The sequence below is a fragment of the Pyrus communis genome, chromosome 8, assembly GCF_963583255.1.
Source record: "Pyrus communis chromosome 8, drPyrComm1.1, whole genome shotgun sequence".
In the NCBI taxonomy this organism is placed as follows: domain Eukaryota; kingdom Viridiplantae; phylum Streptophyta; class Magnoliopsida; order Rosales; family Rosaceae; genus Pyrus; species Pyrus communis.
In genome coordinates this window covers 14,719,382-14,746,213 of record NC_084810.1, presented here as the reverse complement: position 1 = coordinate 14,746,213, position 26,832 = coordinate 14,719,382, and the positions used below count along the sequence as shown (strand labels likewise).

At 36.9% G+C, this 26,832-nt stretch overlaps 1 long non-coding RNA gene across 1 annotated transcript; it reads left to right on the top strand.

Moving 5' to 3' along the window:
* Positions 1-22,503: 22,503 nt before the first annotated feature.
* LOC137741487 (uncharacterized) lies at positions 22,504-26,088 on the top strand. Its single transcript, XR_011069303.1, has 7 exons — positions 22,504-22,706; positions 22,799-22,884; positions 24,028-24,195; positions 24,553-24,681; positions 25,025-25,305; positions 25,528-25,751; positions 25,895-26,088. It is a non-coding gene; the product is annotated as an uncharacterized lncRNA (long non-coding RNA).
* The last annotated feature ends 744 nt before the right edge of the window (positions 26,089-26,832 follow it).

Genomic DNA, 26,832 nt, shown 5'->3' with positions numbered 1-26,832 from the left:
GAAGTTAAGCGAGAAGGGGGCTAGAGCAATCCCATGATGGGTGACCCACTGGGAAGTTGCTCGTGAGTTCCCAAAAATAAAACCGTGAGGGAATGGTAAGCCCAAAACGGACAATATCGTGCTACGGTAGTGGAGTCAGACCCGGGAAGTAGTCCCACCCGGGCCGGGATGTAACAATTGCACACACACTGACGATTGTACAACAGGTCAAATAATTACTTACGTTTGTGCCATCCCTTAATTTTGTTGTGCAATAGGCCCTCAATTTTGTATTATTTACGTTTGTGCCATCTTTCCAATTCAAAATCCCATGCCTAATAAAACTGATTGAAAAGGTTGGATTTCTGTGCTGTTCGGTTCATCGTCCGACGCTCTCTGAGGTAAAAGCACCTTCTTCTTCTCTCACTCTCTTTTCAATTTGAATTTTGCTCTCTCTCTTCAATTTGAATTCTACTCTCTCTAGAACTTCAATCTCTTTGTATTTCTTGAAAATCGTCCTTATTTTGCAGATTGAACTGAGAAATTTGAAAAACCCTGTTCGAGATTTTGCTTGAAATCATGGTTTGGGGTAAAATAGCAGGGTCAGATCCAGTACTCTGAGAAGTACTACAATGATATCTATGAGTACAGGTGCGCCCCTTTCTTCTTCGTTTTCTTTTGATTTTTCTTCATTTTTCAAGTTCTTTTTGCATTTTGATAAACATTTTGTTTATTTTCAATGTTGGTACAGGCATGTGTTGTTCCTCAGTACGTGGCTAAACTGCTCCCAAAAAATCGGCTTCTCTCTGACGTAATTTATTAGGGTTTTCACTTTCTTTGATTGTAATATGTCGTTTTGAGAAATACTTTGCAATTTGTTTCTGTTATTTTAGGTTTTGTGTAATCCTGGAATCTTTCCTTTTTCTTCAGGGAGATTTGGGTTTTTCGGTTTTGTTTACGGTTTTTGAATGTCCATGAATTTTGAATGGTGGGTTTCTGTAGATTTTGTTATTTGAAGAGGGAACTATGGATTGGTTTGTTTATACATCCGCTTCTTCTCAAATGTTCAAATGTATACATTTATGTATGTTTGTGCATCCACTTTCGTATACGTGTGTTAACTGCCCGTAAATAAAAGACACCCATTTAGATTTGGTCAAATGAATAATGTACGTTTACGAATCGGTCATTTCACACATATATAGGGAAGCGAGCGGTTATATATCTATATCAGAAAAGAAATCCGGTTTTTAATTTAAAAGGTAAATGGTAATGCTAAAGAGACTAAAATTTTGAACCAAATTTGCAGACCAAATGATGTGCCACCTATCAGAAATAAGCACGTTAAATAACGCTTAAGTAGTAATCCAATCATTAACAACCATATCATTTGGTTTGCAAATTTGAAGGCATTGTCAAATTTCACGATCCAACTGTCAAACTTGTTTGTATATGCACTACTACAGAAAAGTGTTTTTTCAAGGAAAACCAATTCATTGTGCAAAGGTCGAGAAGCAAACAATTGTACGAAGAAGACAAAAGTTTTGGCACACATAAAAGCTTACGTGATGACGCCTTACAACAATGCAACATTGCGTTAAGGTTGAGGTAAAAAAAAACAGGCTTCGTTACAAAAAAAACTGTGACGAAACATGTCATTGGGTAAACCAAGACGCAACGAAATATGTCCTATCATTTTTGGTTTTTAAGTATTTTTATTTGTAAATACTTTGTTGCATAAAAGTACGCGTGATGAAAATCTTTATGGCATTAAATTTAATGCGACGAAATAATTTTGTCGGGCAAAATATTTTTTTAATTTTTTTTTAATATATATATTTTTTATATAGAAAAAGCAATAAGATTAAAGGTAATGTCCACGAGTACAACCCGATTGCATGAGATCAAATAAGAGAGCCCTATGAGCAGAGCTAGGGATATAACCTTCCCAGCATGAAGATTACAATAACTAAAACCCACGTCCGTGATCGCATCCGCCACGAAGTTGGCCTCCCTATAGATGCGGCTCCAAGAGATATTCTCAAACCAGCTAGCTAATTGTCTGATGTCTTGTATGATGAAATGTAGTCTCTAAGGAGTAGAACATCACCCAATGATGGACTCTAATACTCAAGTCTAAACCAAGGATTTGTTCATTAGGTAGGAGGTTAATGAGAGGGAAAGGAAAAACCCAATTATAGGTCCAAAACAAGATACTCTTTCCATTTCCTACTAACCACCTATTTCTTTGCTCAATAATGTGCCTAACATTAAGGATTCCTTTCCAGGCTTGGGAGTGGTTTTTCCTAGTTTTGCAATTAAGGAAGGATTAATTCCTTAAGTATTTCATTTTAACAATTTGGACCACCAATTGTCTTCCTTGGTTAGAATTTTCTAGCCAAGTTTAGCAAGGCAAGCATTATTGAAGTGAATACTTTTTCCTATGCTTAGGCCCCTCAAATGCTTGGGAAGACAGACTTTGTCCCAAGCAACAGGGTTCACCTTACTCTCTTTCCCCCAAAAGAATGATCTACTATCTTTCTCAATGGTTTTAATAACATTTTCAAGGCATTTAAAGCAGGAAATCATATGATTTGGAAGACTAGCAATGTTAGCCTTAATAAGGGTGAGTCTACCAGCTTTAGATAGGGTATTAGCTTTCCAACTAGGAAGTTTGTTTTTAACTTTAAGAATTAGCTCTTTAGTATTTATGGGGTCTTTCCAGCAAATGATATCATGGATGCGCAAATATTTGTCAATTGTAGTTTTGTGTTGGATTTGAAGGATGTTAACAATATCATTTCTAATTTGATTAGGGGTGTTATTTGAGAAATAAAGAGATGACTTATGAAAATTGATTTTCTGACCTGTGACATTTGCAAAATCATTTAGGACTTGTAGGATGTTCCTTGTAGCTTTCCATGTGGACTTCGCGAAGATAAGACAATCATCTACAAACATAAGATTAAAGACATTAAAGCCTTTAGGAAAGGTAAGCACACCTACACTGGACTTTTGTAAGTTCCCTAATTTATTTAGGTGTCTAATTAGAAGTTCCATACAAAGAATAAATAGGTAGGGGGAGAGAAGGTAACCTTATCTAATGCCTCTAGAAGGGTGGAAATATCCATGAGTTTTGCCATTGATGATGATGGACAAAGACGAGGAAAAGATGCATTCAAGAATGAAATTTATCCAATGATTGTTAAAGCCAAATCTATGGAGAACAATTTTAATGTAGTCCCAACTAATGAAATCAAAGGCTTTTCCAAGATCAAGTTTAACTGCCGTAGCACCAATTTTGCCTTTTTGTTCTTAAAAGAAGAGAAATGCTCATGACCTATGAGGATGTTATCATGGATAAATCTACCAACAACAAAGGCTCCCTGGTTTTTGAAAATATAGTCAGCAATAATTGGTTTTAAACGATTGACCAAAACCTTGGTGATGATCTTATAGGTTACATTGCAAAGACTTATAAGACGAAATTGGCTAACCAACTCAAGATTGTCAACTTTTAGAATTAAGGCAATGTTAGTGTGATTTATTAACCTAAGAGAAGAGTTGTTGTTAAAGGAGTCCTTAACAAGGTTGCAAATAGAGTCACTTACAATATCCTAGCAATTTTGGAAGAAGATTGCATGAATGCCATAGGACCCGGAGCTTTAAGAGGGCCAATATTTTTAGCAAGATTCCAAATATCCTCGTTAGTAACATCTTTTATTAAGCTTTCATTTTGAGAAACAGAGATACACAGGTTAACAATATGAATGACATTCATAATATTCTCAGCCCTAGGTCTAGCACTAGTAGTGAACCGCAGTTTGAAGTCTTGCACAAAAATTTGTTCGAGGCCATCACCTAGGTACCACCAAGTACCAACATCGTCTTTAATTTTGGAGATGGTATTTCTTTTCTTTTTGATGTTAGTGACAATTTAGAAGTATTTTGTGTTTTTATCTCCCAGTTGAAGCCAGTTAGTTCTGACCTTTTGAGCCCAGAAGATTTCCTCGTTATTGAGGATAAGATCTAAGTCCTTAATGTTCAATTCTTTATGGAAGGTATCCATGCAAAAAGGATTATTCATATTTTCATTTTTAAGATAATCAAGTTCTTTACGAAGAAATTTTTTTTCCTTTTTTTTTTTTTTTTTTTTTTTTGAAGATTACCAAAAACTTTCTTATTCCAGTTTTTTTATTAAGAACTTGAAGTTACTTAGGCAATTTCTGATCTTATCATTAGGATCGGAAGAGTTGAAGCTCAGCCACGCTTTTTTAACTCTGTCTTTAAAGTAATTGTCAGATAGCCACATGGCTTCAAACTTAAAGCAGGGACCTCAAGGGTTGTGGTTATAAGTGCTACTTTCAATATTAAGAAAGATAGGACTATGGTTAGAACCAAAAATAAGGTAGTTGTACAGTTTGGCATTAGAGAAGTGATTAATCCAGTTTGCATTAGCTATGGCTCTATTGAACCTTTCGAAAATAAAAGAATTATCCTTACGACCATTACACCAAGTAAAAGGTTGCTAAAATTTTGACAAAGTTAACCATATGAGAATTTGAATCACAGATACCACCAAATTTTTCACTCATCGAAATGATATTATTGCAGTCTCCTATTAAAAGCCATGCATAATTAGAAGGATTATGAGTATTGAGATTAAGCAGGTCATTCCAGAGATATGGTTGTAGGTTTTCATTTCAAAATAAGCAGAGGCCGTCAGCCTTGCCCACCCTATCAGCAGCGAAAACATTAGAGAAATACTTGCAAAAAACAGACTTAGCAACCTTATTAAAGCTAGACTTAGGCTCCATGACACAAAAAACCTCAACTTTAAGTAAATTACTAAGAATCTTAAATTTGGGAGCAAATTCAGGCCTGCCCTAGCCTCTACAATTCCAAGCCAGAATCTTCATCAATCTACATCCTCAAGGTTGAACCTCGAACCAGCTGCTTCATTACCTTCATTCCTTACCCTTCATACCTCAGTCTCTTCAGCAACTTCCAGAAAAAACCTCATCCTCCACATCAACAGTGTCAATCACTTTTTTTTCCTTTGTCCTTAATAGTTGCAGGACTTCCTTGGTTAGCAGCAGTCATGACCTCAACATCTTTGTCACTAGCAGGCCTCCACCTAGGCACAAGGTCAGCCTTAGACTCCCAAGTCTTATTTCCTCTCACAACATTATCATAAGTCTTTCCATCTCTCCTAATACCACCTATGTTCCTGCTGGCACTCATGTTCTTTCTTAAGAGAACCGTAGACCAGCCCTCACTTTCATTCATAACATGATCTTGAGAATGATCCCCAAGATCAGGGTTGTCACCCTCCCTAGTTACAACCTTATTATCAACTAAGAGCGGATGCGGAAAGAACATCATCACACCCTCGTGCAACTCATTCCTAGTTTCATCACTAATAGGGACTTCACACTAGTACAAAAACATGTTTGGGCGACGGAAACTTGCGTGACGCAGCAAATTTTGTCACGCAAAGTATGTTTGCGGGACGTTAAATTCAAAATGTCGCGCAAAGTAGCTTTGCGCGACAACACTTTGCGCGACGCATTCCTTCGTCGCGCAAAGTGTTGTCACGCAAAGCTTGCGACTTCGGCTACGTCGCGCAAGATTTTGACGCCAAGCCAAGAATGCTTTACTGCTTTTTCCCCAACTTTAGCTCTAAAAAATCATCAAAATCAGAGTTAAAACTACAGTTAAATCGTGCTTTTTTGTTTATAACTGTCGAAAAGTTTTGTCCCGTTACTTGATCTCTGAATTAGTTCATTGTATTCATATAGGGTTAAGGAGTGTAGCCGTAAAAAATCATCAAAATCGGAGTTAAAATAACTATTAAATCGTGATTTTTTGTTTATAGCCATTGAAAAGGTTTGTCCCGTTACTTGATATCTGAATGTTTGTTATTTCGATTTTTGGTGTATGTGATCTCAAAGTATATACAAACAAGTTTGACGGTTTGATTGTTGAAACTAGTTTCATAGAATGCGTTTCCCATTAAGTTCAATGGTATATATATTTAGAAAGTATATTTTAATTTATTTATCTTGTACTCATAAACAAAAGGACAAAAGAAAGAAAGAAAAAAAAAAAAAAAAGGCACTTTGCGCGACGTGGGTACACTTGCGTCGCGCAAAGTGCTTTTTTTTTTTTGGCTTTTCTTTTGGGGTTCTTGCATTGCCTTTTTCTTTTGTGGTATCTACTTGTGTAAATGTTTTAAATTGACGATCGAATTAGTTCATTATATTCATATAGGGTTAAAGAGTGTAGCTCTAAAAAATCATCAAAATCGGAGTTACAACTACCGTTAAATTGTACTTTTTCGTTTATAACCGTCGAAAAGTTTTGTCACGTTACTTGATTTTTGAATGTTTGTTTTTTGTGATTTTTGGCATATGCGATCTCAAAGCATATACAAACAAGTTTGACGGTTGGATCGTTGAAACTAGTTTCGTAGAATGCGTATCGCATCAAAACAATAGATTCACTAACACTTGGAGTTTATTAATACTTCCGTTAAGTATAACATAAGATTTTGTGGTATCCACTTGTATAAATATTTTAAATGGACAATCGAATTAGTTCATTATATTCATATAAGGTTAAGGAGTGTAGCTGTAAAAAAATCATCAAAATCAGAGTTAAAATAACTGTTAAATTGTTATTTTTCGTTTATAGCCGTCAAAAAGGTTTGTCCCGTTACTTGATATCTGAATGTTTGTTTTTTGTGATTTTTGGCATATGCTATCTCGAAGCATATACAAACAAGTTTGACGGTTAGATCGTTGAAACTAGTTTCGTAGAATGCGTATCGCATCAAAACAGTAGATTCACTAATACTTGGAGTTTATTTATACTTCCATTAAGTATAACATAAGATTTTGCGGTATCCACTTGTGTAAATGTTTTAAATGGATGATCGAATTAGTTCATTGTATTCATATAAGGTTAAGGAGTGTATCTGTAAAAAATTATCAAAATCGGAATTAAAATAACCGTTAAATCATGATTTTCTTTTATAGCCGTCGAAAAGGTTTGTCCGGTTACTTGATATCTGAATGTTTGGTTTTTGTGATTTTTGGCATATGCGATCTCGAAGCATATACAAACAAGTTTGACGGTTGGATCGTTGAAACTAGTTTCGTAGAATGCATATCGCATCAAAACAATAGATTCACTAACACTTAGGGTTTATTTATACTTCCATCAAGTATAACATAAGATTTTGTGGTATCCACTTGTGTAAATGTTTTAAATGGACGATCAAATTAATTCATTGTATTCGTATAGGGTTAAGGAGTGTAGCTGTAAAAAATCATCAAAATCGGAGTTAAAATAACCGTTAAATCGTGATTTTTCGTTTATAACCGTCGAAAAGTTTTGTCCCGTTACTTGATCTCTGAATGTTTGTTTGTTGCGATTGTTGGCATATGAGATCTCGAAGTATATACAAACAAGTTTGATGGTTGGATCGTTGAAATTAGTTTTGTAGAATGTGTATCCTATCAAAATGATAGATTTTAATAGAATTGTGACAAAAACATTTTTGCGCGGGCAAGAAATTTGGTCGCGCAAAGTATGCTTGCGCAACAATAAGCACACAACGTCACGCAAAGTGCCGAACGTCGTGCAAGATTTTGGCGCCAAACAAAGAATGATTTACCGCTTTTTTTTCCCAACTTTACGCAACGCATGTGCACCTACGCCGCGCAAAACCGCTTTGCGCGACGCATAGCTTCGTCGCGCAAGGTATTGTCGCACAAAGGCAGTTTGCGCGACGGTTTATGCGTCGTGCAAGATTTTGGCGCCAAACGAAGAATTCTTTACCGTTTTTTTTCCCAACTTTGCGGGACTCAGGTGCACCTACGTCGTGCAATGCAAAGCTGTTTTGCGCGACGTAGGTAGCGTCGCGCAAAGTCAACAACTTTTTTTTCTGAAATAACCACACTCAGAGGTCTTTTTCTTCACACTCAACCTCTCGCTTTCAGATTCTCTATCTCTCTCAACCCTCACCATCTTCACCTTCAGGTATTATATTTATTTGATGAATTAATTAACTATTTGTTGATTACATTTATGTTTGGATTTTTTTATGTTTGTGTATTTATGTTTTTCTTTAATTATCTTTGTCAATGCTTATTTTTAACAAGTTGAGTTTTGGTTTTGAACAATTGAATGAGTAGAATGAATGAGTAGGAGTATGAAGGATTTTGATAGGTTTAGGGAAACAAAAGCTAAGAAATTGCAAACTACGGAGTTAACTTGATCTAATTTAGGGATAGGTTGATGTGTGCTAAAAAATGGATAGATTTCATTTCTCACCAAATTGGGAGGAGGAAACTAGAATGTTAGAGATTTAGAGAAGAAGCCAGTTTACAGCTTTGTCAAACCACTGTTCTATTACATGGTTAGTAATAATTTTAGGTGTAGTCTCTACACTTTACAATTTAGAATATATGGTCTCATCATATAGGTCCTTAAAAAATAATTTTAAGGCAGGAGTGGAAGGCATAAACAAGAAGTTAAAAAGTTAAAACTGTGGAACATAGAAATTTTGGGTGATGTCAATATGGAATTGTCCCATTTTTTGGTTTAGAAGGATTAGTAGTTTGTAGCTATTTTATTTAGTTTCATTAATTATTGTGATTTAATTTATTTGTATGCACATATTTTTGTACATCAAGTACAAAATTGTTTTGTGTTTTATGAAGTTAATACTACTTAACTTCGTACACTTATTTCAAGAAAAGCTTAGTTTTCCGTTTGAGAATTAGTTGGATTTCGTGTATGGATGCGAAAGCATGACTGCGGTCCAATTAATTCTTGAATTGTCCCATTTTTTGGACAGTTTGGGAATGCATAGTTATGTGTTGTAGTTTGCGGATCATGGATTAGGTTTCGATAGTGCAAATTTTGGTAACATTTCTTGATGTTCTTCGAGTACACGGTGGATATTATGTATCTACGGCGTGCACTTGAAGAACTGTAAGGAGATGCTGCCGAAATTAGCCCACATCGAAATTTAATTCATTGGAATCGTAAATTACGGCACATAACTGTGCATTCTTGAATGGGATAAGGCCCTTACCGGAGGAATAAGGTAACAAGACAATAGTTGAAGTTGTTGTAATTCTTGTACTTTTATTAGGATTGCAGACAAAATGGACAGACAGTGGATACATAATCATAATAGATGTGCTGTTGAGTACTTGGATGGAATAAACGAGTTCATTGAATTCGCAACTAGACATAACCGAGGTTTAACTCCTATCCGATGTCCATGTAAGAGGTGTAACAACTCAATGTGGGAGACATTTGAAAATGTTCAATTTCATTTAGTAAGAAATGGGATGATGGAGACCTATACTACTTGGTATCATCATGGAGAACGATTAGACCAAGCTTCGTCTTCATACGTGACACGAGTGGAGACCATTGAATCTAATGTGGAGCCTAGTGAACAAGTTATGAATATTCTAAATGATGTTTATCCATATGCCTCGAGCAACACCAATGAGGAAGGGGTAGATGACGGACGTCCAACCATGGATAGTGAGGCATTCAAAAACTATGAAAAACTATTGAAAAATGCCAAGCAAGAATCATATCCGGGTTGCGAGAACTTTTTGGTGCTCACGGCAATTGTGGAGTTGATGCATGGCAAGATCAAGTTTCGTTTGTCAAACAAATGTTTTGATTACTTTTTGGGAGTTATGAAGAGGATGCTTCCAAAGGAGAATTGCTTACCTGAAGATCATAAAAGTGCCCAAAAAGTGTTGAAGGGTCTCGGATTGGGGTACGAAAAAATTCACGCATGTGTAAATAATTGTATATTGTTCTATAAAGAGAACAAACAGTTGGATAAGTGCCCTATCTGCAATGAGCCGAGGTTTAAAATGACATCACTAAATAGAAAGACCAAGATTCCACAAAAAGTAATGTGTTATCTTCCATTGAAGCCTAGGTTGCAACGATTGTACATGTCGATGCATACCGCAACAGACATGAGATGGCATAAAGAAGGACGGGTAAATGATGATGTTATGAGGCATCCTGCAGATGGAGAGGCATGGAAAGAATTTGATCGGATGTACCCTGATTTTGCAGCTGACCCGCGCAACGTTAGATTAGGACTTGCCACCGACGGATTTAATCCGTTCGGGGTTTTAAACCAAATCCATAGCACTTGGCCGGTCATCGTGTTTCCTTATAATCTGCCGCCTTGGAAGTGCATGAAAAAAGAATACATGATGTTGACTCTATTAATTACTGAAGATCCAGGAAAGTCCATTGATGTTTATTTGCGGCCGTTGGTTGATGAGCTAAAAGATTTATGGGAAAATGGTGTTCGTACATACGATAAGTATACTGGGTAGATGTTCACCATGCGAGCGGCAGTGATGTGGACAGTAAACGATTTTCCCGCGTATGCAATGGTTTCTGGGTGGATGACTAAAGGTTATTTGGCATGTCCAATATGCAAGGAGAATGTAACATCGTCTTGGCATGCGAGAAAAGTTTGTTATCTTGGTCATCGTAAATGGCTCCCTTGGGACAACGAGTGGCATCAGAATGATAAAGCCTTCCATGGTACAAAAGAAACTCGGCCAAGACCAAGAGAATGGTCCGGAGATGAGATGTTGGATCAGTTAAACCGTTTGGAATTTGGTCATTTCAGCAAAGGGGTCAATAAGCCCAAACCAACTACACGTATGAACTGGATGCACAAGAGTATGTTATTTGAGCTCCCGTACTGGTCAAAGTTAAAATTGAGACACAACCTAGATGTTATGCATATTGAGAAAAATGTGTTTGATACTTTGGTCGGGACAATTCTAACATTGAAGGAAAAATGAAGGACACGATCGAAGCTCGCCTCAATTTGGAACGAATGGGCATTAGGTCATCCTTGTGGATGAAGAGAGTCGGTGGTACATTGAAGAAAGGCCATCCTTTTTTTACAGCGAAGCCGAATGGGAAGAAAGAGTTTTTCAACTTTATTTCTTCTGTAAAGTTTCCAGATGGGTATGCTTCTAATATCTCACGTTGTGTGAATGTGCGGGGGTGTAAATTTTCAAACATGAAGAGTCATGATTGTCATGTGATACTCCAACGCCTTCTTCCGATTGGTATTCGACACTTATTGCCTCTTGATGTGGTGAAACCAATCGTGTTGTTGTCGAGATTTTTTTCGCAATTGACTGCAAGGTGTTTGCGGAAGTCAAATGTTAAACAATTGTAGGATGACATTGTGAACGTCTTATGCAAGTTCGAACAGATATTTCCCCCAGCTTTCTTTACAAGTATGATTCACGTGATGATTCACTTGCCAAATGAGGCATTGCTTGCCGGACCAGTGAACTGTCGATGGATGTATCCAATAGCAAGGTACTTAATTAAGCATATATATATATATATATATATATCTATATATATATATATCTATATATATATAACAGATTCATGATAAACGAACACTTTGAATAATTTGTAGCATACCTTTTATTTGTGCAGATATCTTGGTGAGTTGAAAAAGTGTGTCTGAAACAAGGCAAAGCCTGAAGGATCACTTGTGGAGGCATGGGTCGCATATGAGTCACTTACTTTTTGTGCAATGTATCTTCAAGATGTTGAGACAACTTTCAATCCTCCTCAACGCAATAATGATGGTGGTGTCAGAAAAGAGAAACTATCTGTTTTTGCCCAAATTGCGCGACCATTTGGCGATCCTGTAAAAGGCGAATCGTTTACCAAAAATGACATGGAGGTAGCGCATTGGTTCATACTCAATAATTGTGACGAGGCTTTGCCATACCTTGAAGAGCATGAAAAGTTGATGAAGCGGGAACATCCTTCACATTTATATGCCAAGAAGCACTGTGACTTGTTTCCTTCATGGTTTCACGCACATGTAAGTTGTATGTGATTTGAATAGAGCATATTTTCCAACTTGTTCATACCCGTCTTTAAATTTGGTTACACTAATAGGTTAACTTTTTGTATATGTTATATTAGATGAACAAATTGAAGGAATTGAATTCACCCTCTTACAATGAAGAATTATATAACTTGGCAAGAGGACCGCTTCACGTTGAATTATTCTTAGGTTGTCATGTCAACGGGATCAAGTTCTTGGGGGCAACACATGATGACAAGTCGTGTACTCAAAATAGTGGTGTCCATGTCCCGGGTGCGGGCGACAGTGAAGACATTGACTTTTATGGCAAACTAACTAGTGTAGTACAATTGCTTTACAAAGATAGGTGTCAAGTGATACTGTTTAAGTGTCTTTGGTTTGATACAAATCCACATAACCGAACGAGTGTTAAGCGAGACCATGGTTTCCTATCAGTAAACACTACAAGACATTGGTATGATGAAGACCCAAACATTTTGGCAACTATGGTGAAACAAATATTATATCTAGATGACCCTAAAGCCGGAAATGGATGGAAAGTTGTTCAGAAGATTGATTGAAGAGGGTTATATGATATTCCAGAACTAGATCATGATGACAACGATGACAACATCGCTGACCAACAGTTATCATCTTCGATAGAAATTGGTGAAGAAACACTCCGGGATACTAATATTGTCCAAGAACCGTTTGACATAGCTGGAGTTCCTGAATTCGAAATATCAATTGACCTTGGTGATCTACCTCAATACAATGCACCGGAAGAGGCAAACGAAGATGAGGATGAATGGGAATTTGGAAATGATAGTAGTGAGGATAGTGAGATTTATTATTGTAGTTCAGATGAGGATTAATATAAACTTCAAAGGGAAAAAGCAGGAGGTTGAGGGTTTAACACCGCTTTGCATCTACCCACACTAATATTCCCAACAAATTGTCGTTTTATGATAGCAGTAAGTTTTATGTTTTATGTTAGCTTTGTATTTGTTTTACTCTTAGTTGCATTGGATAATTGCGTTATTTTGATACCCCATTTATTTCTTTCTAGACTGTACTAAAAACATAAAGATACGATGGTTGTTGCTTCCCATCTTTTCTTCCAAAAATATGTTAGGAGTGGATACTTTGAAGTTTGTTGCCTCTTATGATTCTCTTCTTAAGTTGCGAGTGTGCTATTCTACTATGTTAACTATGCATGGTTCTTAAATTGTAACATAACAGAAATTGCCTTTCCTGTTACTAACCCTTTTTAAATGCAAACATGTACAAAAATTGCCTTTCCAGTAGAATAGCAGTGCACCATGTGTTACCCCTGCAGGCTATGGATCCAACGGCTGAGACTTTGAATTACAATTAGGTATACCAAATGTTTCTTGTTATTAACTTAATTGTTGATTAGTGCTTCTTGATTAATTGCTGATTAGTGCTTCTTGATCAACGTTGATTAGTGCTTCTTGATTAATTCCTTAAAAGCGCGTTATTTGTGAAACACGTTAAATTATATTTAATTATGTAGTCTTTACATACACATCACCATCAAATGGTGGATAATTAAATCGAGATGGGGAAATTAACATAAGTAATTTTGCACACACATTTGAGATTGATGCGAAATATATAAGCACACAAATTAAAACCCTCTTTTGACAATTGTAGTATATGTATAAGTATGGATCGTTCTAAACCGGGGATTAGGAGGGATTGCTAAATCACTTGAAAACTGACTCAAAAACGTAAAACAAAGGTTAAAACACTAAACTAGACTCAAAGAATGCAAAACTAAACACTAAAACACTAAAACAAACCAAAAGACTCAAAACAGCACCAAAACACTCAAAACTGCCTTAAAAACACAATCTGGGCAGTTTTGAACACCTACACTAATTTGGACGAATTTGGGTGATAAATTGAATCAAAACACTTAGAAACACAAACTAAGACACTTTCTAACTAAATTGAAACACTAAAGTAAAGGGGGATTTAGTTTTGACGAAATTAAAACAAAGAGCACAGATTGTAATAAAAACAGATTGTAAATACGAATTTGATGAAAATATGGATGGAATGCTAGCTAGAAGGTTCTTCTCCACACATGTCACACTTGCATACAAGATGATTTTCAGTTGGTCTTTCGATGAATCATGAAACTCAACACCCCAGGTTAATTAGGTTCGCTTAAATTAACCTTCAAGTTCTCCTTATGTTAATGAATTGGATGGGACAGCGCATACAACAATTCAAAACATTCTCCAAAAGTCCTTTACATGAAAAGCACAATAAAGATACAATCAAAGATCATTAAGCAACATGAAAACTATAAGTGTTGACGAGGCATTCGTTACTATGATGAGCATGAAACTAGTGCCAAGAATTCATTTAACGCGATCGTTTATAAGCGACCTCCACTACTTGTGAATATAAGTTTGTAACTATTAGGTGAAACTCTCTTATATTCTAGCATCATATTCATGCATGAAAACTAAGCGTGCACTCTCAATAAACATACACGAATAAGTTATCAATCAAGCAGTTAAACAAATTGAATCCACAACTCATGAAATTCCAACTGAAGGTAATCAATTTATATTGCAAGTATATACATGGTTTTGAATCACCCCCTAGCTAACTAGGGGGTTAGCCTCTCATGTTCATAACAAAACAAAGGAAAAGAGAATTAAACATTGAAAATAAAAGATAGATTACACCTAAAAATGTTTCAACACTCCAACTTGAATGCATAAACGTCCAAGGCTTTGTCTTCCTTCTTCTTCTCCTTGCTAAATCACGGCACAAACTGCTAGGGTGGTTTTGTGGATGATTTTCTTAGTTTAGGAAAGGAATTAACTCTAAATCTTTCAAGAATAAGAAACACAAAATCAGAAATTGAAGGGAATAAGAAGGTGACTTGCGGCAAAGGTTTGTAAGAAAAGGAATGTCATTTATTTTCTGAAATTAGGCAAGAACTTAGGAATATAAAAGGTATATGAGTTATGGCTGAGCTTGGTGTGAAAAAGGAATGTGTTTAAATGGTTTAAAACAGGAAACAAGGCCCTTCCTTGCACAGCAAGGAAGGGAAACACAAGGGGACACACGACAATGACTTTTATTTTGCAAGGGACATTGTTTTGTGACCTAGAATAGGTAGGAGCCTTTGATATTGCTGAAATATGGAGTCCTTAAGGATTAGGAAAGATTAAACCAAAATAGGAAACCTTGGCTTAACTTTCCTACTTCAAGTAGGAAACCTTCTTTGACTAGGATTCCTCATTTGATTAGGAATCCTCTTGTGATTAGGAATCCAATTTCGTCTATTCCTTTTGCTCCAAGCATAAGCTATCCATTCCAAGTCCAATTTTGCTCCAAAATGCTCCAAAATGCACCTTATTGCTTCCTTAGCCATATGAACCTAAAAACACACGAAAATGGCTTAAACTACTAAAACAACTATGAATTAACAATATAAATGCACGAAAACAAGCTAAGTAAGTTGCCTAAATATGCTCGTATCAAATTCCCCCACACTTAGCTTTTGCTAGTCCTCGAGCAAAACAAAACAAAAGAACGCACAAACAAAATAAAACACATACTAAACCTTCCAACATGTACCTCAGGGATTTCCAACGAACATGACACACTAAAGAACATCATTCCCACGGTTTTTAGCTTTCTTTACACTTCAACAAACACTTAATCATAGTTACCACTTATTAGTTCACATTTAATCAATTAAAACAATGTTTTGAATGTAGTAACATGCCTTAGAGAATTCCCTCAATTCCTCACTAGAATGCACTCTATTTTCACACAAATTTTCTAACTTCACACCCTACACTAAGTATATGTGAGAAGATTGATTTAAACATGAAGACTAACACTCACATATGTTATATCAAAGAAGACATTTTCTGGATTTACAACAATGACATGAATATGATCTCATGAATGGAATGCTACTACTTAGAACGAGAACCAGTGATTCCATATGCTCATACCAAATTCAAACTCCACATATTGAACACATAACATCAAGATAGAAGTTGAGGGTTGTAACGGGGCTAAGGGTAATGGCTAACAAGGAAAGGCAAAGGATAACAAAGGTTCTTAAAGCAATAGGAAGCAAAGTAATGAAATTGACACTTAAACTCACTTTTAATGGCAGAAATCAACTTTTAAACACAAGGGAAGATTCATGCAACAATTAGGGTCAAATTCACTCTTTTGGACCCTTCCTTCAATAACCAACACTTGTGAGAGCATTCTCACTTATTTTTCAACTCTTTTTCTTTCTTTTCAACACTTTTCTATTTTCTTTTTATTTTTCCACGAAATTTTTTTTTCTTTATTTCATTCTTTTGCCGTGCCTATCATCTTCCCCCACACTCGTTTTCTGCAATATATTGATCCAAAGGAGTTCATTCTAAGTCATGCTTCACTATCCTTTAAGAACAAGGGTATGGAAAGTCCTAATCTAGGCTAGGTAAGGATAATGTGGCTAACAAAGAAAATAGGCTTGTAAAAGCTCAAAAGGGGGTAATCCTACAATACATGTGAAAAGGGATAGGCTTTTTGGCTTTGGCTTGACTAACAACTTCATCTTATCGTATGTTATGCAATCAATATCATGCTTTGAATGAATTGGGCATGAGTTCTAGTATTTGGAACTATAATGAAATGCATTCCAAGTAGCAACCAAGCAAAGAATAATGAGATCATGCAACGACTTAAGGAAACAAGAAATCACAGATTATACTCTCCAAAGAACGTTATAGGCTAAAGTCTCTCAAGGATGTAGCGTTAGTTTGAGTTCCTTCCTTCAAGCATGTTACAAAAACTGATTTTCTCTTTGTAATTACATGTGAATTCATAAGCTATAACCAAAACCAAGCATAAACCAAAGCATAAATCAACTTCCAGCCATGTGTACAACATTCTTTAATAGTCATGTGATTTAAAACCAAATCCTCATCATTGTGTTGGAAGGTGACCTAAAACACACACAAACACACAAAAACAACTTTAAAACAACTCTTTTTGGGTTTTTCAAAACAATTTTTCAAATTTTTATGGGATTTTCGAATTTTTAAGTCAACACACACTAAAACACTCTAAAATAGCTTAAAAACACTTAAAAACAGCAAGGAACAACATTGGAAGTTATGAGTGATAAAATCCCACGAATTTGCATCAACAACACTTAGTTACCCCCCCCCCCCCCCCCCCACACTTAAATCAAACATTGTCCTTAATGTTTCAAGCAGAATGTAAATAACAAAGAGAAGAGGCTAAGGACGCAAATCTGGTTATGGAGTGTAAGTGCCATCCTCTCCTTGGTGATTGCATGGGTTGCCTCCCACGAAGCGCTTGCTTTAACGTCTTGCAGCCGGACGATGGTATGCTCATTCCCCATTGGAGCCCACGGCATGCAATGGGATCTCCTCCACAACATGCTCAACAAAGTTCTCATAGTAGGGTTCAATGAATGGGAGGGGATAGTGATCCTCCCTGATGGTGGTGTTTTGGTTCCGAAAGTCCATGTAAATGCTCCCACCACCTTTAAATCGGTTGGGCACCTGCACCAAAGAAGGTAACAACCTATTAGTTGAAATGGGAATTGAAATTGGGATTGACGACTTACAAACATATTGTGGTGAAGGCTCAAAATCGGCAGCCCTATCAACAATGTCACCATGGCTACTTTCGGCCATATTAGGTCGTTGTAGGGGAATCACTCCAAGTTCCTCTCCAATGGTGGTTCTTGATACATTCTTCTTGATAAGTGTGGATCCTTTCGGCCCTATATCCTTATGCACATCAAAGGCAAAACAAGAATGACTATCATTAGGATTTTTAATAAAGTCATAAACATTGAATTTAATTATATCACCACCAAACTCCATTGTTAGTGCTCATTTGGCCACATCAATCTTTGTTTGGGCTGTTTTCATGAACGGTCTTCCAAGTAGGAGTGGCAAGGGTGGAGAATGAACCGAGTCGTCCATTTCAAGCACATAAAAATCCGCCGGGAATATCAAGTTATTCACTTGCACTAAAACATTTTCCAAAACTCCCTTTGGATAGGCATTAGATTGATCGGCCAATTGAATAATCACACCATCATTTTTCAATTCACCAAGGTTCATGGATGCATAAATAGAGTATGACATGACATTAATTGAAGCTCCTAAGTCTAACATAGCATGTTCAAACTTAGTTTGGCCAATAATACAAGGAATTGTAAAGCTACCTGGATCTTTGCACTTTGGTGGTAACTTTCTTTGTAAAATAGCGGAAACGTTTTCACTTACCCTCACTACCTCTTTATGTGAAGCCCTCTTCCTTGTAGTGCATAATTCCTTCAAGAACTTGGCGTATTTGGGCACTTGCTTTATGGCATCTAGGAGCGGGATATTGACTTGAACTTTCCTAAACGTCTCAAGAATGTCTTTCTCATGCTCCTCCTTCTTTGTTTGCAAAAATCTGTGAGGAAAAGGAACATTGGGTGGAACGGGGTTAGAATTAATCAATTTTGAGCCCAACTTACATTTGGTGGCCGAATGGGATGATCATTAGGGTCCCTAGGTAGTTGCGGCAAGGGTGTTTGTACCCTTGCCATGGGCTTGCTTGCATCCTCCTCTTCATGTTGCAGCTTCCCTTCTTCATTAGGACATGTTTTGGATGGTTTGGATGTAATGCCAACTTCTTTTCCACTTCTCAAGGTGATTGCTTTGGCCGTTTCGAACCCTCCCTTTGGGTTTGGAATGGTTGAGCTTGGGAGCTTTCCTTGGTCTCGGAATTGCCCTACAAACTCCACAATCTGCCCAATTTGTTTCTCCAATTGATCCACCCTCTTGTCTTGGTTTTGCATGGCCTTGGCTTAATTCTCTTGCCCCTGAGACAAATTAGTTAGTAACTTGAGAGGTGTATCGTTGTCTAGGGATGTACTTGAAGCATTTGGGGCAGATTGTTGTGGAGCATGTGTGGGTGCGTATGGCTTAGTGAAGAAACCCGGGGGTTGTTGTCTAAAGCCTCCTTGTTGTGGTGGTTGTTGGGGCTCCCTCCACTTGAAGTTTGGGTGGTCTCTCCAACCTGGATTATATGTGTTAGAATATGGATCGTTCTTTGGTTAGTTTTGGCCTTGAAATCCAATTGCATTTGCGCTTTCCCATCCACCATTTTCAATTAGTTGTGGGCACTTCTCAGAAGCATGTTCTTGGATAGAACACACTCCGCATACAATTGGTCCTTGCATCCTCATTCCTTCGGCCATCTGAGACACAATGGAAGTAAGATTAGCTAATTGTGAATGAATGTCGAGTGTGGAACTTACCTCATGAACTTGCTGCTGTGGGGGTCCTCTTTGGCCTACTCCTTCGTATTGTTGAGCGTTCAACGCTTGATTAGCAATTAAGATCTTGGCAGCCATGGGTGTCTTATCCACCAATGCTCCACCCGCCGAGGCATCGAGCATTTGACGTTCAATTGGTAGGAGCCCCTCGTAGAAGTATTGTAGAAGTAACTCCTCTTTCATCTGATGCTGTGGACAAGAAGCAACAAGTGATTTAAAACGTTCATAATATGTAGGAAAAGACTCACCTTCTTCTTGCTGAATTCCACTTATCCTTTTACGTAGAAGGATGATTCGAGAAGTTGGGAAAAACTTCTCCAGAAATGCCCTCTTCATACTCTCCCATGATGTGACGGTTCCGGGAGCTAATTCATACAACCAATCTTTGGCTTTGTCCATTAAAGAAAATGGAAAAGCCTTCATCTTCAAAATACTTCCATCGACGTTGACAGGAGTCATGCTTGAACACACCACTTCGAATTCTTTCAGATGCTTGTTCGGATCCTCCATGGACATCCCATGGTATTTTGGAATGTGGTGGTGCAAACTTGACTTCAACTCGAACTCTTCGGTCTTACCTTGGGCAAGCGTGGGATATTGGATACACAAAGGTGTGGCATTATCCAATCCCGAAGCAGAAAGCTCCTTGAGTATTCGGTTGTCCACGGCCATGCCTTGTGTTTCTTCAAAAATCCTTGCCGTGGCCTCTTCTTCCTCTTCTAGGACTTGTTCTTCAAGGTCAAGTTTCGGGCTTGGTGGATTTGATTCGTGTTGCTTCCTCTTTCGTCTCAAAGTCCTCTCGAAATCGCTGTCAAAGTCCAAGATATGCTCACGAATCGGTTGAGAACTCCAAGTCATAAACTAGTACCTAAAACAAGAAAAACAAAACAAGGTCAGAAACTTTAACAAATTAAAATAAACAGAAAGTAAACAATCCAAGGGATTAGCAAAGTTGCTAATCCCCGGCAACGGCGCCAAAAATTTGATGCGAAATATATAAGCACACAAATTAAAACCCTCTTTTGACAATTGTAGTATATGTATAAGTAGGGATTGTTCTAAACCGGGGATTAGGAGGGATTACTAAATCACTTGAAAACTGACTCAAAAACGTAAAACAAAGGTTAAAACACTAAACTAGACTCAAAGAATGCAAAACTAAACACTAAAACAAACCAAAAGACTCAAAACAGATTGTAATACACTCAAAACTGCCTTAAAAACACAATCTGGGCAGTTTTGAACACCTACACTAATTTGGACGAATTTGGGTGATAAATTGAATCAAAACACTTAGAAACACAAATTAAGACACTTTCTAACTAAATTGAAACACTAAAGTAAAGGGGGATTTAGTTTTGACGAAATTAAAACAAAGAGCACAGATTGTAACAAAAACAGATTGTAAATACGAATTTGATGAAAATATGGATGGAATGCTAGCTAGAAGGTTCTTCTCCACACATTTCACACTTGCATACAAGATGATTTTCAGTTGGTTTTTCGATGAATCATGAAACTCAACACCCCAGGTTAATTAGGTTCGCTTAAATTAACCTTCAAGTTCTCCTTATGTTAATGAATTGGATGGGACAACGCATACAACAATTCAAAACATTCTCCAAAAGTCCTTTACGTGAAAAGCACAATAAAGATACAATCAAAGATCATTAAGCAACATGAAAACTATAAGTGTTGACGAGGCATTCGTTACTATGATGAGCATGAAACTAGTGCCAAGAATTCATTTAACGCGATCGTTTATAAGCGACCTCCACTACTTGTGAATATAAGTTTGTAACTATTAGGTGAAACTCCCTTATATTCTAGTATCATATTCATGCATGAAAACTAAGCGTGCACTCTCAATAAACATACACGAATAAGTTATCAATCAAGCAGTTAAACAAATTGAATCCACAACTCATGAAATTCCAACTGAAGGTAATCAATTTATAGTGCAAGCATATACATGGTTTTGAATCACCCCCTAGCTAATTAGGGGGTTAGCCTTTCATGTTCATAACAAAACAAAGGAAAAGAGAATTAAACATTGAAAATAAAAGATAGATTACACCTAAAAACGTTCCAACACTCCAACTTGAATGCATAAACGTCCAAGGCTTCGTCTTCCTTCTCATTCTCCTTGCTAAATCACGGCACAAACTGCTAGGGTGGTTTTGTGGATGATTTTCTGGGTTTTAGATAGGTTTATGGAGGTATGGTGGTGCGGCAAGGCTTAGTGGTGGTGTAGGGAGGTTTGGATGGAGGTTTTTAAGTCGGGGAATGGTAGGAAATTGGATGGAAGTTGCGGATTGAAGGTGGGAGAGTGATGGTGGCTGCGGCAGAGATGTGGAATAGAGATTAACCCCCTAAAGGTGCGGCACAAGGATTTATATAAGGGAGAAAGAACCCTAAGGCTTTATTTCTTAGTTTAGGAAAGGAATTAACTCTAAATCTTTCAAGAATAAGAAACACAAAATCAGAAATTGAAGGGAATAAGAAGGTGACTTGCGGCAAAGGTTTGTAAGAAAGGGAATGTCATTTATTTTCTAAAATTAGGCAAGAACTTAGGAATATAAAAGGTATGTGAGTTATGGCTGAGCTTGGTGTGAAAAAGGAATGTGTTTAAATGGTTTAAAACAGGAAACAAGGCCCTTCCTTGCCTTGCAAGGAAGGGAAACACAAGGGGACACACGGCAATGGCTTTTATTTTGCAAGGGACATTGTTTTGTGACCTAGAATAGGTAGGAGCCTTTGATATTGCTGAAATATGGAGTCCTTAAGGATTAGGAAAGATTATACCAAAATAGGAAACTTTGGCTTAACTTTCCTACTTCAAGTAGGAAACCTTCTTTGACTAGGATTCCTCATTTGATTAGGAATCCTCTTGTGATTAGGAATCCAATTTCGTCCATTCCAAACATAAGCTATGAAATAAAGTTGAGTGAGCAATTTGCGAAAACTTAGAACAAACACAATTGGTTCCGTATGCTTCATCAAGCACAAGGGCAATGCAAAAGAAAGCAAAAAAAAAAAAAAAAAAAAAAAAAAAAAACCTACTTTGCGCGACGTCAAATTGTATACCTACGTCGTGCAAGTTGTGATAATTTTAGCGGTGCCATAACGAAAAATAGGCGTTTTTTTTTAAATTTCCAAGAGTTTCCCGTAGACCTCACATCCCTATTTCCACCCTCTTTCCCGTACAATTCTCACTTCCCATAGATGACCTCTCTATTTCCCATAGATCTCTCTTCCCTCTCACAAGCTTTCCCGTAGATGACCTCTCACTTCCCTATTTCCAGTAGACCTCTCTTCCCTCTTGCGTGCTCATCTCTCCCTCTCCATTTCTCGTAGATCTCTCTTCCTTCTCACAAGCTTTCGTCTTCACAATCTCGAATCCAACGCGAATCTCGAAGCCAACGCGAATCAAGTCCCAAAATCAAGGTAAAGGTTTCTGATTTTCAATGGGTTTTTGTTATTTAGGCTCAAATTGCATGCTATTTAGGATTTCTGATAAAATTAGATGTTGGTTCTAGTTTGCAGAGGGGTTGATGGGTTGCAAGTAGAGAGAGGGATCTATGGGAGGGAAGAGAGGTCTACTAGCGCAGCGCCTCAACTGAAGGTCCTTCTTCTTCTCCATCTTCATTCTTTTGGCCCTAAACTCCAATTTTTGTTTTGTTATATGCAAACAGGGTTTCTGTAAACAGGGGTTAGTTGAAATCGGATATGAACTTTTTTTTTTGCTTTATTCTTCTTCTCTTCCCCTATACTTCCCAAAATCCTAATTTTTGTTTTATACGTAATTTTTTTTATGGGATTTCTCATAATGTCAAATTTCAATGTAATTTTTGTGTGAAAATTTTATTGCTTTTTTATGATGTCGTCTTGGTTGATTGACATTTGCTTATTTGAAATGGGTATGTTAAATCCAAGTACTGACATTTTACAACTTATAAGAAAACAAAAAATTGAGAGTGACGAGGCAGCATATAGTCCTACAATGAATAAGTAATTGGCTTTGGAATGAGCATGCTCTTATGAAGGGAAAAGTAAGGCTCACCAGATTTTGTCACCTCAACGTTTGTTTGTATACTTGTTCTTTTATCCTTGATTTTGTAAACAATTGATTTTGTAAACACAAGCCGTCATTAATAAAAACAAATCCAAAAGAAATCTGGTCTAAAGCAAAAGCTATAAAACGAGCATAGTGACATGTAAAGCTTAAAGTGAGAATGATAAAAGAAGTCGATGTTCACTTTGAAAAAAAAAAAGAAAAGGAGAATTTGCATAATAAGCGGACAAGAACTGGGGGAATTCTTTCCTACAACTTCATAGAAAAAAGACCTCTGTTTCATCTGAAACTTTTCAATTGAAGAGTTCATTCCTAACATATAAATAACATGAGATGAACCTACACCTCTAAATATGAAGGATGATTAACTCTAAAGCCGTTTTCAATTTGCCAAGGCTTGCCTTATGAAATGGTTTGATAGCAATTAAATAAAATGTCATTGTTTCTTTTGCAGCAGCGTTTTTTATTATAAGTCCCACTTATCTTCTTAGAATGAATTTCCTTCTTCTTAGTATAACATCGGCAACATTTTTGATTATAAGTCCCACTTATCTTCTAAGAATGAATTTCCTTGTTCTTACATAAAAGCCTCAAACTGGTTGTTGCAAATGCGAGGAAGATGGAGTGTTGTTAACTTTGTAGCAAGTGACTTCTTTTGTTTGAAATTTAATCTCATGTTTCTTGTATTTTTAGGTCAACATTAACAAATAGAAGAAAGAAGCATTCCAGATTCTTAAACTTGAATTGGATGTGGATCCTGAAAAGAATCCTCATTTTGATCCGGATGTGGGCATGAGCAAAAAATTTTTTAGGCCAAAGAGGATGGAAAATGACAAGAGATGTTGAGCTTTTAAAATAAAGGTATTTATGGACATCTAAACCATCCCTCAATTACAAAAAATCCCATACTATATGTTTGCCTATTTCTAAGGGAACTACTTGCATGCCTACAATTTCAATCACGTATATTGAAGAATTTGATGATACTGTTTTACGAATAAAGAACAAGATATTAAATCCATGCAACCAAATCCTAAAAATAGTCCCAGTTTTCCCTTACTTTACGAATTCAATGAAGATATGTTGGGGCTGCATGCTTTTGTGCCATTCTCAAGCACAACCACTTCAACATATTTCCCTTAACTTCTTTAACCCATTCGATCATTTTTTGAGTTATGTACCTGTCCTTTTGTAAAAAAAATTTCCACCTCCGTACAGAATAAATTTGGAGAAGCACAAGCCAAAAAGCAAAGCAGTGCTGGATATAAATCCAAATTTGATAGAAGTAGGAGACAGAGTTATCACCAAAGAAAAACCAAAGGATCCAATTCCAGAAATCAAGTGGTGGTAAGTAGATTGCCTTTTCATTTGTTGTGGCATGTGTCTGGTTGAATAGCTTGTATGAAGTAAATTGTTTTTGTACGGTACTTTGATCATTTAGTCTAATGAAGTTTTGATACCTTTGATTGATTACAATGTTTGGTAATCCTAGTGTCGGATTACCCATTTTTTTTTGTTTCACTTGATGCACTTTTTTTTTGTTGGCTATGAAAATGGATAAGTAGTTTCCTCATGTTTTGAAATTAAGAATGTTGGTAACCTACTTACTTACTACTTTGGCTACTAATTGATTAGTTTCAAATGCAAGAAAGGATTAGTTTCTAATGTTATAATTTTATGGTTCAAAAAGTGTATAGATATCGCGGTTGATCACTCGTCGTCGGAGTGTGACCAATGAGCCTCCTGCATTATCAACATCTACTGCTCCAGGCGTGAGTGCTCCATTGATTAGGGAGCCTACACCCCTTACTGAGGCTACTCCTATGGCGTCCCAGGTGCCCGTCTCATCGACATCATCAGTGTCAGTTTAGCCGCTTAGTGCACAACGGCCTCACCGACGTTGCCGCGAGCCGGAGCCTTCTGATCACACTTCCTCGGCATCTAGAGTTGAGGGTGAGGCCTCCCAGCTAGGTAGTTTTTTCTAATTCTCGATCACTACGTTGTATTTTTCTTTTATCATTTTAAAATTATTATTTTTATGATGGTGAAAATTTGCTGAAATGTGAAAATATGATGGGGGTTGTGAATTACTATTTTAAGGTTTTGGGAAATACTATACTATTAGGGGAGGTTATGTCGAATTTTCTGTAAATTTAAGCTTAGGGATTTCACCATTTAATTATTTTTGGCCAGCTAAAAAAAAACACCAGGGGGCCTAATCGAATGTTGAAGGAGGCACAGAGCGTACGTCTGACCAGCTTCAGGATCAAGATTGAGTATGACCCGCGACATCGTGGAGCGGCTACCTCACAGCAGCATAACAGCGTCACTAGTAGTTGTGGTGTTGTTATTAAACAAAATTGTCCTATGCAGTGGGAGTATTGGGCAGAAATTCCCGAGGGGACGAAGAAACTAGTGTGAGAAAACTTGTCAGTTAGTATATTAATTTTTAGCCTTTATCATATTTTTAATTTTGTTTACAAATATTAAAAAATAAAAATATATTATCTTAATATTATTAAATTTCTTACTATTATTTTATTATTTTTCATATTCGCAGGTCAATTTTGATCTTGACGACATATCCCCTGAGGTCATGGCCTACTTAGAGGAGACCTTAGCAAATCGGTACAAACATTGGAAGAACTATCTTCACACGCATTTTAAGCGATGGGATGATCCGGAGTTTGCTTGCCTACATGGTTACCCAACCGAGTTGCAGGACCGCCCGGAGGATTGGGAGTGGCTCTGCAAACATTTTACAGACCCAAAATTTGTGGTATGTACATAATATTTTAATAATAATTTATTATTGTTTTAGTTATTTTTTAAAGCTTCCTTTATTAATTTGTTTTAAATAATCGCACTAACATGTATATTGTGTGTTTAACAGAAGAAATCTATTGCTAGCAAGATAGCTCGGGACTCAAAGACACTTCTCCACCATTCTGGTTCGAAGCCATTTTCGTATAGGCTTGAGGCACGACGTCAGGTTAGAGTATATTAATTTTGAAATTTTATACTATTTATTTATTATTATTGATTAATAAAATTTTCTTAATGTTTGTTTCTTCAGGAGGGTTCTAAGTTCCCAGAGATCGACATGTTCGAGGACGTTTACGTTCGACCTGGTGATGAGATAGCTAAACAGCTTCATGTAAGTATATGTAATTGTTATTATTCTTATATGTATGAATCGTTCAAATATTATTTATATTATGTTATTAAACATTATATGTTTTTTCCCTTATTATTACAGGATGCTATGGTGGAACAGCGCACTACTGTTCTCCAAGAAGCAACATCATAACTTCCCCCGGAGACCTCGATTGAGGACGCCACGATACCCGAGGATGCACGTTTTCAGATCCTGACTAATGTCATGGATCAAAACTACGGTCGTCGTCCTGGCAAAGTTGTTCGGGGTATGGGAAAAGCGCGAGTTCATGAGACAAGTGCCTCTTCTTCCAGATCGAACACAGGAGAGGTCAGTGCATT